This window comes from Siphateles boraxobius, unplaced genomic scaffold, assembly GCF_051911475.1.
Source record: "Siphateles boraxobius isolate OS27281-9 unplaced genomic scaffold, OSU_SipBor_1 46, whole genome shotgun sequence".
Classification (NCBI taxonomy): domain Eukaryota; kingdom Metazoa; phylum Chordata; class Actinopteri; order Cypriniformes; family Leuciscidae; genus Siphateles; species Siphateles boraxobius.
The window spans coordinates 11,841,458-11,856,556 of record NW_027509097.1 but is presented as its reverse complement, the minus strand read 5'-3'; the positions used below and the strand labels follow the sequence as shown (position 1 = coordinate 11,856,556).

The window sequence follows — 15,099 nt, the reverse complement described above, 5'->3', positions numbered from 1 at the left end:
GCTTTCTTTTTCAGTACGCAAATTTAACAAAATTACAATCCACTTTTCCTCTTCAATGGAAAAAGAGAGTAAGTCAAACTCCCATCGATCTATATGTCTAGACGAGTACTAGACTGCACGCTGCGCTGAGACTGACCGCTTCCAGAGAGACCCATTTCTCTAGTCTCAGTTTAACACCAGTGAGGACTCTAATTGGACTCTTATGTGGACAGTGATTTCCTCACACGGACGGCACACTTTTCTAAAAGTAAGTAAATATGTCTGAGAGAAGTTGTGTTAAGGGTGGCTCAGATTTACTGCTGTAAACACTCTCTGTTTGGACTTACAAGCCCTGGGCAGATCCTGGGAAACTTGCACAGAGAATGCTGTGGGTTCACAAGACGGCTAGATTCATTCTAGTCTGTAATTACAACATTGAGCTGAAAATAAGGCTTTGTTTAAGCAGATGCACACGCTCCAGCACATTCCACGACCAAATGTAGCCTAGCTCTCCAAGAAGGGCTTCACGTCACTGAGACATATGGTAGGATGGTTCATGCTCAGTTCAACAATCACAGATCAGCTCTGCTGGAAATTAGACAGAATTGAACAAAATGCTGTCGTTACAGTATCATACATAATATGGGGTCAGTAAGAGTTTGTATGAAAATTAATACTTTTATTTAGCATGAATGCATTAAATTATTCAAAAGTAACAGTAAAGACATTTATATATATATATATATATATATATATATATATATAAAATGTATCCTATATAATTCTGTTCTTTTGAACTTTCCATTAATCAAAAAAATATTTTAAAAAATGTACGACGGTTTCCACAAAAATAAAAATAAAGCAGCATCATTGTTGAACTGTTCTTCAAAATCGATAATAAGAAATGGGGTAAACAAATCTCACTGACCCAAGCTTTTGAACGGTAGTGTATCTGTATCATAGCCCAGTCATATGGCTATTAAGACTTGATTACTATTAATATAATATTAAATTAACTATATATACACTTTTCTATTGGACAATAGCATTATTATAAGATCTTAAAACTTCTGTAGTAAAAATACTGAATAATTCGAAACTGAAAAGACTTGTGGGGCTAGAAGAAACTGCAAGAGCCACAAAGATGTGGACTTCTCTTAGGACTTAGGACGATTTTTGATTCAGAAAGTTGTGTTCTCTACCTAGGGATGGTCACCTGAGTTCCCTAATCTACACGTCCTATGAGTGTGAAATCCTGTCTGACAGATCGCAGACCACAGTGTGGACCTGTGCAAGCCAATTCCTTTTGGACACGGAGAACAAAATCCATTTTACTAAGTGGCTAGTCCCACTGTGTATAGAAACACATGTCATCCAGCAGGCAACTGAATGTGACATTGCCCCCTTCCCCAAAAACACTAAGTGCAAATTGTTTTGAGCTGAAGGACGTTGCCCTGATGAGCAAAGCATAAAAGTGTACTTCATGCAGGGGTCTCCGATGTCTCCAATTCTCTAGGCAGGACGCTTAATGGCTGCGGCAGGAGGTTCCTCTGTATCAAACAGATCGCTTTCACACTCTGCAGAGCTCATGCTGCCAGAATGTCTGTTCCTGCATGAGCTTACAAATCAAGATGTCTGCCACAAGGTGTTTAAAATGATGCTATTTTTTTCTTTCTTATCCACATAGATTGGGGAGACATACTATGGCACTGATGAAGATCTTTTATTCTTATCGCTGAGGGGTGATGTATGTTTTCAAGCACCAAGATTTCATTTGTTTTTTCTCAAAAAGCATTGGGGCATGACACAGAAAGTAAATTTTCCATTACCTTCTCACAAATTTCATGGCTGTGGGATGATAAAGAGGTTTTATCATCTGTGGCAAGCTTTCTTCCTGCCTGAGATCTTCCTACCCTTTGGTATAAGCGGAAAACGTCAACCTGAGGCTTCTGTGGTGGTTCATGTACACAACAATTCCAGAGTATCCGAATTAAAGCAAGCACATTTTTAAGAAAACTCCATGCTTTTAAAGTGATAGTCCAACCACAAACGAAACTTTTCTTATCATTTACTTAACTCATGTCATTTCAAACCGGTATGGGTTACTTTATTCTGTGACAAAAGAAGTTTCAGCAGTTTTTGGTCATACAATGGAAGTCAATGGGGTCCAAAAAAAACAACAATGACCGCCATCAACTTGTATATATCATTGTATATAATCTTCAGGAAAGCAAGTCATAAAGGTTTGGAACGAAATGAGGATGAGTAAATGATGACAGAATTTCTATTTGGGATAAACTAAGCCTTTAATCCAATAAACTTCTCCTATATTTTCCAAAATGCTGCAACATAAATAGGGCAATCTGTTAAACTACAAAATGTCTGTCATTTTACAACTTCATATTGAGTTTACCTAATTACAGCAGCAGGAAGAGCAGTAAAAGCTTTTGTTCCTCAGTTAAAGAGTGACATCTGGACACTTTGATCCCAGATCCAACAATCAGTTTGTTTACATTCGCTTTAAAAGTTCGATTTTAGTCGGAATAATACAATAATTTGTCTTTTTAAAATTTAAACCATTTAGTCTAACTGAATTCATGCCAGTCTGTTTATTTTTTGTGAAGTTGCACTTGCATGTATGACCCTGTGCACCGTACGAGTATTGACCATGTGTTATGGACAGGCTGCTAGCGATGAACTGATCCATCATGTGGCTTTCTATTGTGCCACATGTATTATTATTAAGGTGGTTATCTGTATATTTTAAGGTAAAAAGGCAGATTTTAGTAATTAAAGTAGGTATATTAACATCATATCCCTTAATGAAATATATGGTTATAAGTTTTAAAATATACATGCATCCTGTATATTTTTCACTGTAAATTTCTGGCAACCACAGCTGCAAGTTTTTTTTCTACCGTAAATTTAACAGGATTTTTTTTTTACAGATAAATATATATATATAAACAGGTCAAAACAGACAGACCATATAAAACATGTGGTCCAACTATTACAAACAAAAACCAGAGTTAGTTGACAATGTCACTTTCCATTATGCGTCATGTGCATGTTTGAAAGTTTTCCTGCTTCTGCAAATGTTCAACTGCAAATATGAAAAATGCCATGCCCCATCTTAGTTAAATGTGTGTGGTCTGTGTGTTAGTGTAAGTCAGTACAAGAACGGATTTGTCTGAGCAACTGTATGGGGAATCTCAGGCAGTGTGAGTGCAGTTTATGAATTCAAAATTGTACAGCAACAGGGCAGTGTGTTTGCCCAGAAACCACAGTAACGAAGAGGCTGGAGGAACACGCTGGAAAACTTTAGAGCTGCCCACAGGCGAAGGTCCTGTTTAAAGTCTGGCAGATCACACGGCCTCGTTCAGCTCCACATCCTTTGCAAACATGTGGCTGCAATTGAGTGGAACAGCACCTCCCTCCAGCCATCCATCCCATCAGTCCCATGTAAACATCCCAGGTCCATACGACTCATTACATCACAGACTGATTGACGCATGCCTCAGAGCGACATCTAAACTCGCACTACAGTCTAATCAAAAGTAAAGTCCATAAGTACCTGAGAAAATCCCAACAGTGATCCAGTCGATGAGGCGGTATGGAGTTCTGCATGTAAACACGGTTATCATATGTCGTGGGTCATTAATGTGGAGGGAACGGTGAAGGTGGGCTGACAGACCAATCAAGCGCCAATAATTATGAGACAGGAAACCCACTGATTGTGTAGGTCTGTCTCTGTCTCAGGGACAGGGTTAAGGGTTAATCTCTTGGCTCCGGTAATCAAGGTTGTTGTACGCTCCTTCTCTCCCTACGAAAATACAGCCAAAGTTGGAGGTAAAGTAAAGAAAAGAAAAGGAAAGAAAGGAAAAGAAAAGAAAAACTGCAGCATTTACTAATGTAGTTGGCTCTGGAGTGAGTCTTTGAAAAAGAGGTGACACTCTGGTAACAAAGCCGAGCGCTCCAACCATTTAGCGGCAGTTTATTTCACAAAGGCTTCTGTGATATACGACAGACCACGAATTACAAAAGAGAAAAAGTATAAAAACTCACAGACCAAAGGGAAAAGGAATAAATTCAATCAAATTAAAGGAGAGCATCATACACTAGTCTGCAACAAAAAGCAGCAGGTTCTTACCTCACAGGGTAGCAAGTGTGGCAATACATCATGATCCGGGGTACTCATGAGTGTCAGTATTAAGAGGCTATTGTCTGGAGCTGTATCTCAAGGTAAAGCCACAAACTCCCGCGAAAAACCTTTGTAGTACCTAAAGAGACATGGAGAGCAAAAAAAGGATGATTATACAATCTGGTGAAAAACGAATGGCCTGTTGACAGCTGGTCACTTCATGCAATTTTACTGAACTGATAGCTATCTGATAGCTTAAAACGGTTCCATTTACACTTGGCCAAATAATTGTGTCTCCGCAAAATGAATTATAATCCAATCTGGTTAACCTTCATTCAATTTTGTAACATTTAGCGAAAAAAAAAAAAAAAGATCTCATATAAAGTGCATTAGCATTATCTTGTTGCATTACAAATTTATAAAGAGAATTGAGCACATGCTCATCATATCATTCCAATTACAAAATTTAACCATGTTAAAGAAATAAATTGGTAACTTTTTGGTGTATAAAAAAATAGAATAGTCTTGAATGTTTTCTCATGAGTTGCTTTAGGACACTTTTAGTGCGTCACAGTTGAACATCTGCCAAATCACAACTTGGCAAGAGATCTTTTTTGCATTTTCAGAATTACTTGATTTTGGATTATCAAAAAAGAAAAAAAGAAACAATGTAGGGAGGGGACTTGGTTCTATGCATCAGTTGTTGATTGGATTTTGAGATATGGCCACTGCATTCAAAAATGAACATGAGCTTACAGAAAATCGTGGAAGGTCGGCGTTAAACATTAGGAGGTAAAGAAACACACGGATGAATTGTTCTTGGAGGGTGCTTTCACAATGACAGTTTAGTTTGAAACAGGGCACGGTTCGCATCAAAAATTGGGATTTTAAAGCTGTCAAGTGGACCTGAGAGCGCACTGGGGCACCGAACCCAAGACTACCTGTGGTGCGATTTGCGTGCATGTCAAAGCAAGTCGGACTTGTTCAGTGCGCACTTGTTCATAAATTAAAGTAACCTGCGCATGCATTTTAGTCAATGATGATGTCATTAGTGATTTACCTTGGACACGAGTGCGAGAGAGCGTGAGTGCAATCGAGTGGCAAATTAATGGCTTACAATCCGCTGTCTCATTAAAAGAGTCTGTTTGCAAGCAGCAGAAAACCTCCATCATGCGATGTACATACACAGTAAACCCAAATTTTGTTTCACTCTGCTGAACACAATAGCACCAAATTAATAAAAAAACCTAATATATGGACCCGCATCCCATTTTCTATCATGCACCGTGCACATTTGTGATGACATAAGATGAATGCAAATGCACCTGGGTTCAATAGAATCAAGTTGAATGTGAAACCAGACCAACGTTTCCATACCAGACTAACTGGGAACTAACGTTCTCAGATTCGGACTTCAGCAAACATGCCCAGTGTGAAAGCCCCATAAATGTTGAAGATTACCTTTAACTGCTACTAAAAAGAAGTATAAAAATAGAATGCCACACTGCTCACTAAGAACCACTTGTGCAGCCTAAGAGTAGTTTCATATTTATATTTCCATGTTTAGACTTAAGTTTGAAAACTGAAAGTACATATTTGCAAGTGAGGTTTGATGCAGTATAACAATGTATGATATGGGTGCTTTAAACTCAACCATATGCCTTTTGAACCACCAAAAATAGAAGCTTAAATGGTAATGAGAGAAATTGAGAGGGGGAATTGTTTGATGTCAAGAAAGTTCATGTCAAAACTATACATGAAAAGTCACTAAATAACACTGAAAATGTCACAAAGGAGATCCCAGGATTAAACTGAACTAAGACGTGTGTGGATTAGCGCCAAACGCAGGGCAGAAATGCTTCTTAGACAGAGTGTCACCAAGCCTGAGACATTCATATCCACACAGGTGCCAAGAGGAGTTGACCCCACTGCCCTCACTGAGAAAGAGGATTACAACTTATTTCCCAAGTCTTGGAATGTTGACTTCTTCCCAAATCTGAAGCTTTATGGATGATCTTTGAAATATGCCACATCAAAAACAACGGAATCAAGCCTCAGATTAGAAAAGAAGTGTGCAGTTTATAATCAGAGTGGCTTGCGTATGCACATCTCCACACTCTTGACCAGAAACATGTGACTTGATTTGTGACACTATTTTGTAGCAGTGCTGAAAGATGAGCGGCAGCTGTAGGAAGTGGAAATCAAAAATGAATATTCCATCACTGCTGTTAATTCCAGAGGGTTTAGTAAAACCAACAGGAAAGCACGAGGGTGTATAAAAAGCAATTGGGGCTCTGAGGGGAGACTAATACGATCAAAGCGAACGATCAGCCATAGCTAATTGAAATTAAAGCCCATGAAATGAGAAGGTTAGCGTGGTTCACTGAGGCATTGTGGATGGGAACACAGATGCCTTGAGGGAGGACTCAACTGTGCCTGCAAAGCACCCACTCATTCTTTTTGCACTGTGGTTATGATATTCCTTAATGTTTGTGTTTTTTACAAGAGCACTCAGTCACGATTCAGCTTTGTGGGATGGCAACAGCTAAGCTTTTCTGTCAGGACCTTTAGTTTTGTGAGATGACAGCAAAGTTGTTTACTGTTTGTACACAATTTAAAACCACCAATGAGCAAAAAGCCAATAAATATTGTTGAAAATAGCCAGATAATCAAACAAGCCTAAATGCGAACTATGTGAACTAATGCAACTATGTGATCAGTCAAACAACCATCGGATGTTTCCTTTTGTGCTGAAACACTAAAACAGTCCATTAAGATGTGCGACTGGCAAAGTATAAAGAAGAAAGGCAATAATTAACCCTGGGCTCACAATAGTTGAGTGATGATGACCACCATGTAACACATCTGTTCATATTCACCATTTAGGAACTCTTACTCATTTCCTCTTCAAAGCAGAGACCTATTATGGAGGAAGTCATTCAATTACAACCAGCCATTCTCCATTCATTTAGGTTATGGCTCTTAAAGCAGATAACAAAATAATATGTAGGCTTTAGCTCACGGTGCTGTATAAGACCTTCAGCAAGCCGTATCTCCTTGAATCTGCTATGTAAAACAAAAGTAATATTACAACTTAAATCTGCACAAAAGGACGTGAATGCACAAGACCTTGGTGTGCTTGTCTGCATGTATGTATAACTCCCATTTTGCATGCGCTCTTTCTGTAACAACACAGAAACACGACTTGCAACTAAATTAAACAATGAATTTACAACATTCTATAACAATGGTGTTCTTATTATAAAGTTAAGTAGATGGCACTAGGGCTGCACGATTTGGGGAAAATGTCATATTGCGATTATTGAGGTCAATATTGCGATTGCGATATTATAAACAAATGGTTTCATGAGTCAGCTTGCTTGGTTCTCAAGGAAAATGCACACACAGATTAGTGATAATGCTGAAATGTGTATTTCTCAACTCAAACTAGCAACAACAACCAAATGCAGTGTTTTCAAATTAAAATAATGTTTTACTAAATTAAATAATGACATCTTTGCATTACTGCAAACTTGTTATTGTCTCAATAGTACAATAGTATAAAATAAATGGAACAATAAATAAGGGCATTTGTATGCTCATGAAAATAAGATATTTTTAACATTCTGTCCAGACAAACAGGGACATTTAAGCATGATCCAACATATGCTTTGAATAAACTCAGTCTGTGGAATCATTTTTGGTGTAAGTGTATTGTGATTGTCAAAATATTTCAGTCATATCACAGAGGCCGATTTTTTTTCTGGCCAAGTTCAGCATCCATCTTCACCTGTTCTCCACACTGCACACCGGAAAAGTCACGGCGTGATCATACGCGCCACGGCCTAAACCAAAACTGACTGGTCTTCTTTTTATTAGCGGTGTAGAAAATGTGCATTTTGCGTCATATAATCGCAAAGGCTTGACATCGCGATTGCGATATGATTAATCGTGCAACACTATGGCAGATTGCTGCAGCACATCTTGCACTTTACTGTATTTTTATTACCAAAGTGATTAAAGGCATCACTGCATGCTATCAAAGTCATAGTTTCACTTTAGTTCTCTGTTCTGGACGGCATGCTGTCTAACACTAACCAATCAGATCTCAGGTACCGCCTAAAATGCCAGTAATCAATCAGAAAAAGATAAGTCACGATGATCATCGTTTTCTTGATCGATTGTCACAATACACCAGTGCTCGTGCCCATCCCTAATATATGAAACAAATTAATATAAAAGTCAATATAACTCATTCTATCTAATGCTTTCAAGACTACGTGATATTAAAAACATTAGTATTGAACAACTATTCACACATCACAAAAAACATTCGAGCAAAATAGAATCAAAAAAAGAATCATTAACTGTTCCAAAACTCTCTCACACTGACCCCTAGCCATAAGGGCATCCTTATTGCCAAACCCTGGGGTGCTTTGCATTTCACATGTATTGCAGAAATTAAACCCTGTTTTCTTTGGCTGTGATGGCTGGACGTGTCTTGCTGGAGGGCTCAGTGCTAATGAATGTTTTTTTATTGAGGGTTTTGTTCAGGTTCAGCAGTGCTCTGAGCACATGCAAAGTTCAGATTGAGAGTCAGACTCTGGAAATGCCCCTCTTTATAGTTGTGTGGTTCTGTGCAGATGCCAAACACATCTCAGACCTGACATAATGCGCTGCAAAAATGCAGACGGCATGGTTTGGGAAGTTCTTTCCATAATAAAATGTCAAATATAACTACCCATGCAAAGCAGAGGGAAAATATCCAATACTCAAAAACAGTATTCAAAAAAGAAATAGGCCTACTTTGTAATTATCCAAATTAAATCCAAATAATGCAGTGAAGTTTTAAACAGCACTAGAATAATGTTGTCAGTCCCATATTTTGCACTTACGACTGTGTTCATACAGCATTCTGCTTTTTACGAGCTGCCGTAGGAGCGAGGCTGTGAGACACGGCTCAAACGTGCTCTCTGCAACCGGTTACAAAGCATTTAACGCTGTTGTTGGCTATTTAACATATCTAAATGGATGAACTCACACCTCGATTGGACTCATTTATTTAATAACACGCCGTCAATCGTTGTAAAACTTCACCGTTTTATGGGCACCACCATGTTAGGTTAGTAGAATGTGGTTGTGACTGCAGCCGAATGAACATATTCAAGCATCTACTTTAATCTCCTGAATGAACAAAACATTTCAGGATTCACACAAATTTCTGCTGTAAATCCCAAAAAGTGACTGAACGCAGCCACAGTAAAAACCTTTCCTAAATAGGCCTACACTGCATAAACCTTATCTTTTGTGATAAATGATATCATTAGGTAAACGTTCATACATAGATTTCTTAAGGTTATTATTTATTGGTAAATTAATCAACGTATTAATCGACTATTTAGAAAATAAACAACCCAATTTTTTTTTGATTTATCGATTAAGCCAAAAAATAACCGATAGATTAATTGGCTAAAAAAAATCGTTAGTTCCAGCCCTATACTAAATTGAGTTCTCTTTCACATCTTCTTGCTCTTAAACGGCCATATACACAATGCCCATATAAAAAAAATATCGAAATGCCCATATTGGCAAGTATCCGAGTGTAAACAGTATGTTTTGGCTTAAGTGAACATACGTATTAGAAAGAAAATGTGTATCAGTATTTTGGATCCGTGCATTCAGATCCAAAACTACTGGCCATACCTGAAAAACCTGCATTATTTCATGTGTTTGTTTGTTCTATTGTATTTATATATACTATTGCTCGTAATTTGATTGTTTGTTATTATTCTATTACTGACTGTTTACTTGTCTTTAACAATATTCAAAATTTATATGAGTTAGACTAGCATTTTTGGTGTTATAACCTCATTTAACACCAAAAATGCTAGTCTAACTCATATAAATTTTGAATATTGTTAAAGACAAGTAAACAGTCAGTAATAAAATAATAACAAATAATCAAATTACGAGCAATAGTATATATAAATACAATAGAACAAACAAACACATGAAATAATCCAGGTTATAATGCAGGTTACATTGGGTCAAAAACAACAAAAACAATAAGCAGGCCTATTTAATTTTATTTATTTATTACTTTTTTTGTGGTGGGGGCCAGTAAAAAAAATCCTTAGCATTGAGCCCTGGGATCATAGTGGCAGGCTTTAGTTATAAGCCACTACCGGATTGGTATAAAGGAGTAGAACTATGGTAGATCTCAACATTGGGAGGTCTCGGCACAGCAAATAATGGACGTGTGTGTACTTTGCACGCTCAGCTAACCACAACCAACTCTGCTCTATTGTTATATGTGGTCACAACAAAACGCTGCTGAAAGACATGGCATTTTCTATACAGAGACAGATAAAGAGAGCGACATTGAAAAAGGTATTACATAGAGCTCTACCCCAACATGAGGGTGTAAAGGCTTAAAGTGCAATTTAGTTGCAGTTTCCAAATACAACAAGGGTTTTCTGTGCATTTTCTGTAAAATCATACGCCAAATACTATTTATGACAAACTCAACATGCATGCATGAAAGATGTGCTTCGTAAAGTTGTAAACAAGATATCTGTTCATGTTATTTCAACCTGAAACAACTTCTGTCCTTTCTCAAAGGTTCTCAAAAGAATCATTCTTCACTTGCCAACAACATATAGGCCATTTGCAGATTTGGCATTCATTAAGATTTGAAGATAACATTTAGTGAGAAAAGATTCACCAAGCGGGGACGTGTGCTCCACCTTTCCATGCACTAAAAAAAGAGAAATAAACAGGCTGTCTGTTACTGCAGAAAGTGATAAAATCTCCCAAGACTCAATTTCATTCTGCAATTCAAGGCCGTGAAACTAGTAGGCTACTCCTCTGGTTTTTCACTACCATTTCTTATTACAGCCAAGGTTAATTACACAACCGAAAACTGAATAGACTGCATGCAACTGAGTCTTAAATGGATTAGTTTATCCAAAAATATATAATTGATCATCTTTTTATACCCTTATGACACTCAAAATCTGTATGACATTCTTTCTTCTATGGAAGATCATATTTAATCATGCTTGTTTGTGTTTTGCTAATAAAAACCAATGTTGTTTTGGACCCCTTTGACCTTAAATATATGGAATAAAAAGCAAAAAAAGTTATCAAATTATCTTCTTGAACAAAAACAGCTGAAACATTCTTCGAAATATCTTCATTTGTGTTCTGCAGAAAGCAAGTCATACAGGTCCGGGACGACTTGAGGGTGAGTGAATGATTTCCGAATTTTCATTTTTGTGGGGTGAATGATCCCTTTAAGCAAATCAGAGCATGTAAGACTAAAAGCAGCTTTGCTTAAAGAAACGTTCTTGTCCGATTCAGCTTAGAGCGCACAGGGAACGAAACCTGACTCTTTTACTCTCTCTCTTCCCCCCTTTCGTTCTCTTTCTCTCTCCTCCCCCCTTTGCAAGGAGAGGCTCTTCTATGGCCAGACGAAGGCCCACAGGCTGAAAAATAAAGAGCGAGTCATGCATGGAGGAAGCGGGCCACCATTTCTCCTTTAAATACAGCCATAACGATATATAAATAAAGAAAGCCTGGCTCTTAGGGAGAAAATTAGATTTGTTTCTCTCTTCCCCTCCCACTCCAGGCCTTCTATTTTAGTTGCAAGCAGAGCACAGGCCTTTTTCTGGCCTGTGGCTGCAAGAGCAATTCCGATGAATGCTGAAGGTTTCATTTTGCTGCAAGAAGTGGGAGGGGTGCTGCTGGGGTCATCGTTGTTTTTTTAGCCCACATCTTGCACATAATGCCCTGTCTCAATATATTTTGCACTATTGCTTCCCAAGTAAAAATATGTTGGGATGTTTTGGTACACAAGAGGGAAAAATACTAGTTCATTTTTTTGTAATGTTGGTGTTAGATAAGACAACTCTCTTTATTTGTTGTGTAATTGCATACATTGAATCTGTATGATTATCCAGTGGATTGTTTAAATAGGACTACTTGACCTGAAGCATGTTTATAAGGTCAGCCCAGTCCTTGAAACAGGAATTCACATTCACATCTGTGTCAGACAGATTTGTCTCATCTGTTCATTCTCACAAACCATTGGCACCAAATGTCTTTCCATTTGCATCGTGTTTTGTAATCTACTGGCATGTTTGTATTCATACTAAACTAAATGCAAAAGCAGGATTCACACCATAAGCTAAACTCTCACAAATGAGCTCATTTAAAAAAAAGCAAATAAATAGCTTTATTCAGACAACAAAGAGTTGAAAGAACTTTGCTTTGTCACACAATAGGAATCTCCATAGCCCAATGCAGGCAAAAGGAGAACCCATTTAGAAAACAGTGTGCCTTCCTTCATTAACATTATTCACACTTGCCAACATGCCATCTCATATCAATATCTCCACAATCGAAGACTTTCAGGATATTAAGCAGCAGAAAGTGCCCTGTATTTACTTGAACAACTATTCATATTCACGACAACACAGAGAGAGGGAAAATAACCTGTAAGCATTGGGTCTATTTGTGTTTCCGAACACTGACACTAAAAAAGAGAGGGCTTCTCAGAAGAGCCCAGAGAAAAGCACAGGCTCAGTGCTTGCTCAGAAGAGCCAAGAGCAAGCTAAGCTTCTCTGTTTTTCATCTGGAGTTTTCTGCACTTTTTTTCCCTCCACAAATCTGAAAGAGCAATACCACGGTAAATTAAGATATATGGAAAGAACTGCCTCTCTCCTCGTACGAGATTTATCTCTGTCTCCGCGTTTAATTACCCCTGGGACTAATCATGGGTCTGTTCATTCTCTAGGTGCTGTGGACCAAAAAAAAGATTTACACTTTATTCTAAACGTCCCTCTAAAACAACTCAGAAGAAACTGAAAGAGTTTGCAAAAGAGAGACATAAATCCTATACTATAGACCAATAGCTCATAGTTAAGGTTGTTAAAAGTCTTACAAAATTGTTACTTTAAAAACACTCAACAATAAGAAAACAACTGAGGGAAAAGTGCAGCAAATGAGACATAATGATTGGTTGTTGATAATTGGTTTGACCAAAATTCAATGTTTTCAACTTAATCAGTTAATTTTTTTTTTTTTAATATCAGGTCTATTGATAAATGGCATAATTTTATGGCAGCACCCAAAAACAGTAATGTAGAGCCCAAAAACAAAGATCAAAATATATTTTTTTTAAATTTAAATCACAAAGGGTTGCATAAATAACAATACTAACAATAGTAATTATTATTGTAGTCAATGCAATAATCATAATAAATATAATGTTTTTGATTGTTGTAGTCATTTAGTTATGCTTGTGTTATCAAGAAATATAGCCATAGTTCTGGGGAAATTGGTAATTGGATAGGCTGCGTTGACATAATAACAATAATCTTTATGTAGGCTATCGTTAATGCAAAGACAACATACCTCACTAATAAAGGACAAACTCTTTTTAATTCAGCTATTGACAACGGCCAATCCGAGCTACACAACAAAGCACGTAGTAGTGATTTTACAAGATGCATGTTGGGACTTGACAACAAAACCCAAACACAGATGTTATCGAAGCAACGCCAAACAAAAATACAATAAACAATATGGAGCAGGAACGTAGACAGGAATTAGCCATTTAATTAACGTTTGCTTTATGAGAACATGGCTGTTGTAGAAAAAGCATATAAAACGACTAAAGGGCTGGAATAATAAAATAGCAGATAAAATAGAAAATAAGCATTTACAAACACTGTAGATAATAAACCCGTTGTCAATTACTGTATTAATTGTCTTACTCGTTTAAAGCGTCCGTTTTTTTGCAAAACGAAACCATGACAAGAGAAAACAAAGTTTCCCCGTCCACAACCGGAAAGAAAATCATCACGCAAATATCCGGAATTCCCACTTAACGTTACCTTTTAGATGAAGCCGCTAATTCAACTCAAAATCCTTCCAAATTAGGACTTATGACTCGTGACGAAGGTCTACTTCAAAACGAGAATTATAGAGACATTCTGTGGTGAGATTTTCTCCTGATTTCGAGGACGTTTTACTCCGGTTTCTTTCGTTCTTTTCTCTGTAGTTGTGCATCTGGGTAGAGCGAACATTCCACTCGTGCACGTAACGCGATGAGCCCTGATTCAATTCTCCAATCACAGCCGCGCGCTGCTTCAGTTCTCCAATCACAGCAGCGCGACTGAGCGCGAGCGTTCCACACGCAGACTCGCGCGGTGAAAAACAAGCTGGATAGACGCGCTGGAGAGGGAGAGGATGGATGAATGGGAGGGGGTCGCCCAAAAATGAGAGCCGCGGATGCCATCTGGTGTCAACACGAGGAAGAATATAGTAGTAGTTTCACTTTTAAGTTTATAATGAAGGATACCCTACAAGTAATAAATAATGAAATACACTCATAAAATAGGTGTCCACTTTTTATATTAGTAAATGTACACATGAATGTAAGGGAGAAGTACGAATTTATACACAGAGGTGGTAAGAGTGAGGGGGGGGATGAAAAAAATGAACAGTTATGATTAAAATAAGTTTTTTTTTCTATTTCAATATATTTTAAAATATAATTTATATCTGTGGTAGCAAACTGAATTTTCCATTGCTCCAGTCTTTTCTTATTATTATCAATGTTGAAAACAGTCATGCTGCCTAATATTGTGGAACCGTTCTATTTTTATTTTCAGGATTCTTTGAGAGTTCAAAAGAGCAGCATCTATTTGACATATACTGTCACTTTTGATCAGTTTAATGCATTCTTGCTGAATAAAAGTATTAATTTATTTAAACAATAAAATGATATTACTGACACCAACCTTCATTGCACAATCAACTTTTTCTTCCTAAATAATCAAGTACATATGGTTTTATAATTCCAGTTTTTTTATTTGTGTGGGAATGTATTACGCTTTACCTTACAAAGAACTTAGTACACCCAAAATAGTTAATCCAATCATAAGAAGACTTTGTAAATAACAAGTCACACT

General features: G+C 37.4%; 1 protein-coding gene across 1 annotated transcript in view; it reads right to left on the bottom strand.

Moving 5' to 3' along the window:
* The window catches only part of bmpr1ab (bone morphogenetic protein receptor, type IAb), a 35,842-nt gene extending 21,513 nt beyond the window's left edge, over window positions 1-14,329 (bottom strand). The window contains exons 1-2 of the mRNA XM_077200814.1: window positions 14,020-14,329; window positions 4,130-4,259 (exon numbers count right to left, since the gene is read on the bottom strand). The gene's annotated coding sequence lies outside the window, so the exon portion shown is untranslated. The remainder of the gene's footprint in view (window positions 1-4,129; window positions 4,260-14,019) is intronic.
* Between the last annotated feature and the right edge of the window lie 770 nt (window positions 14,330-15,099).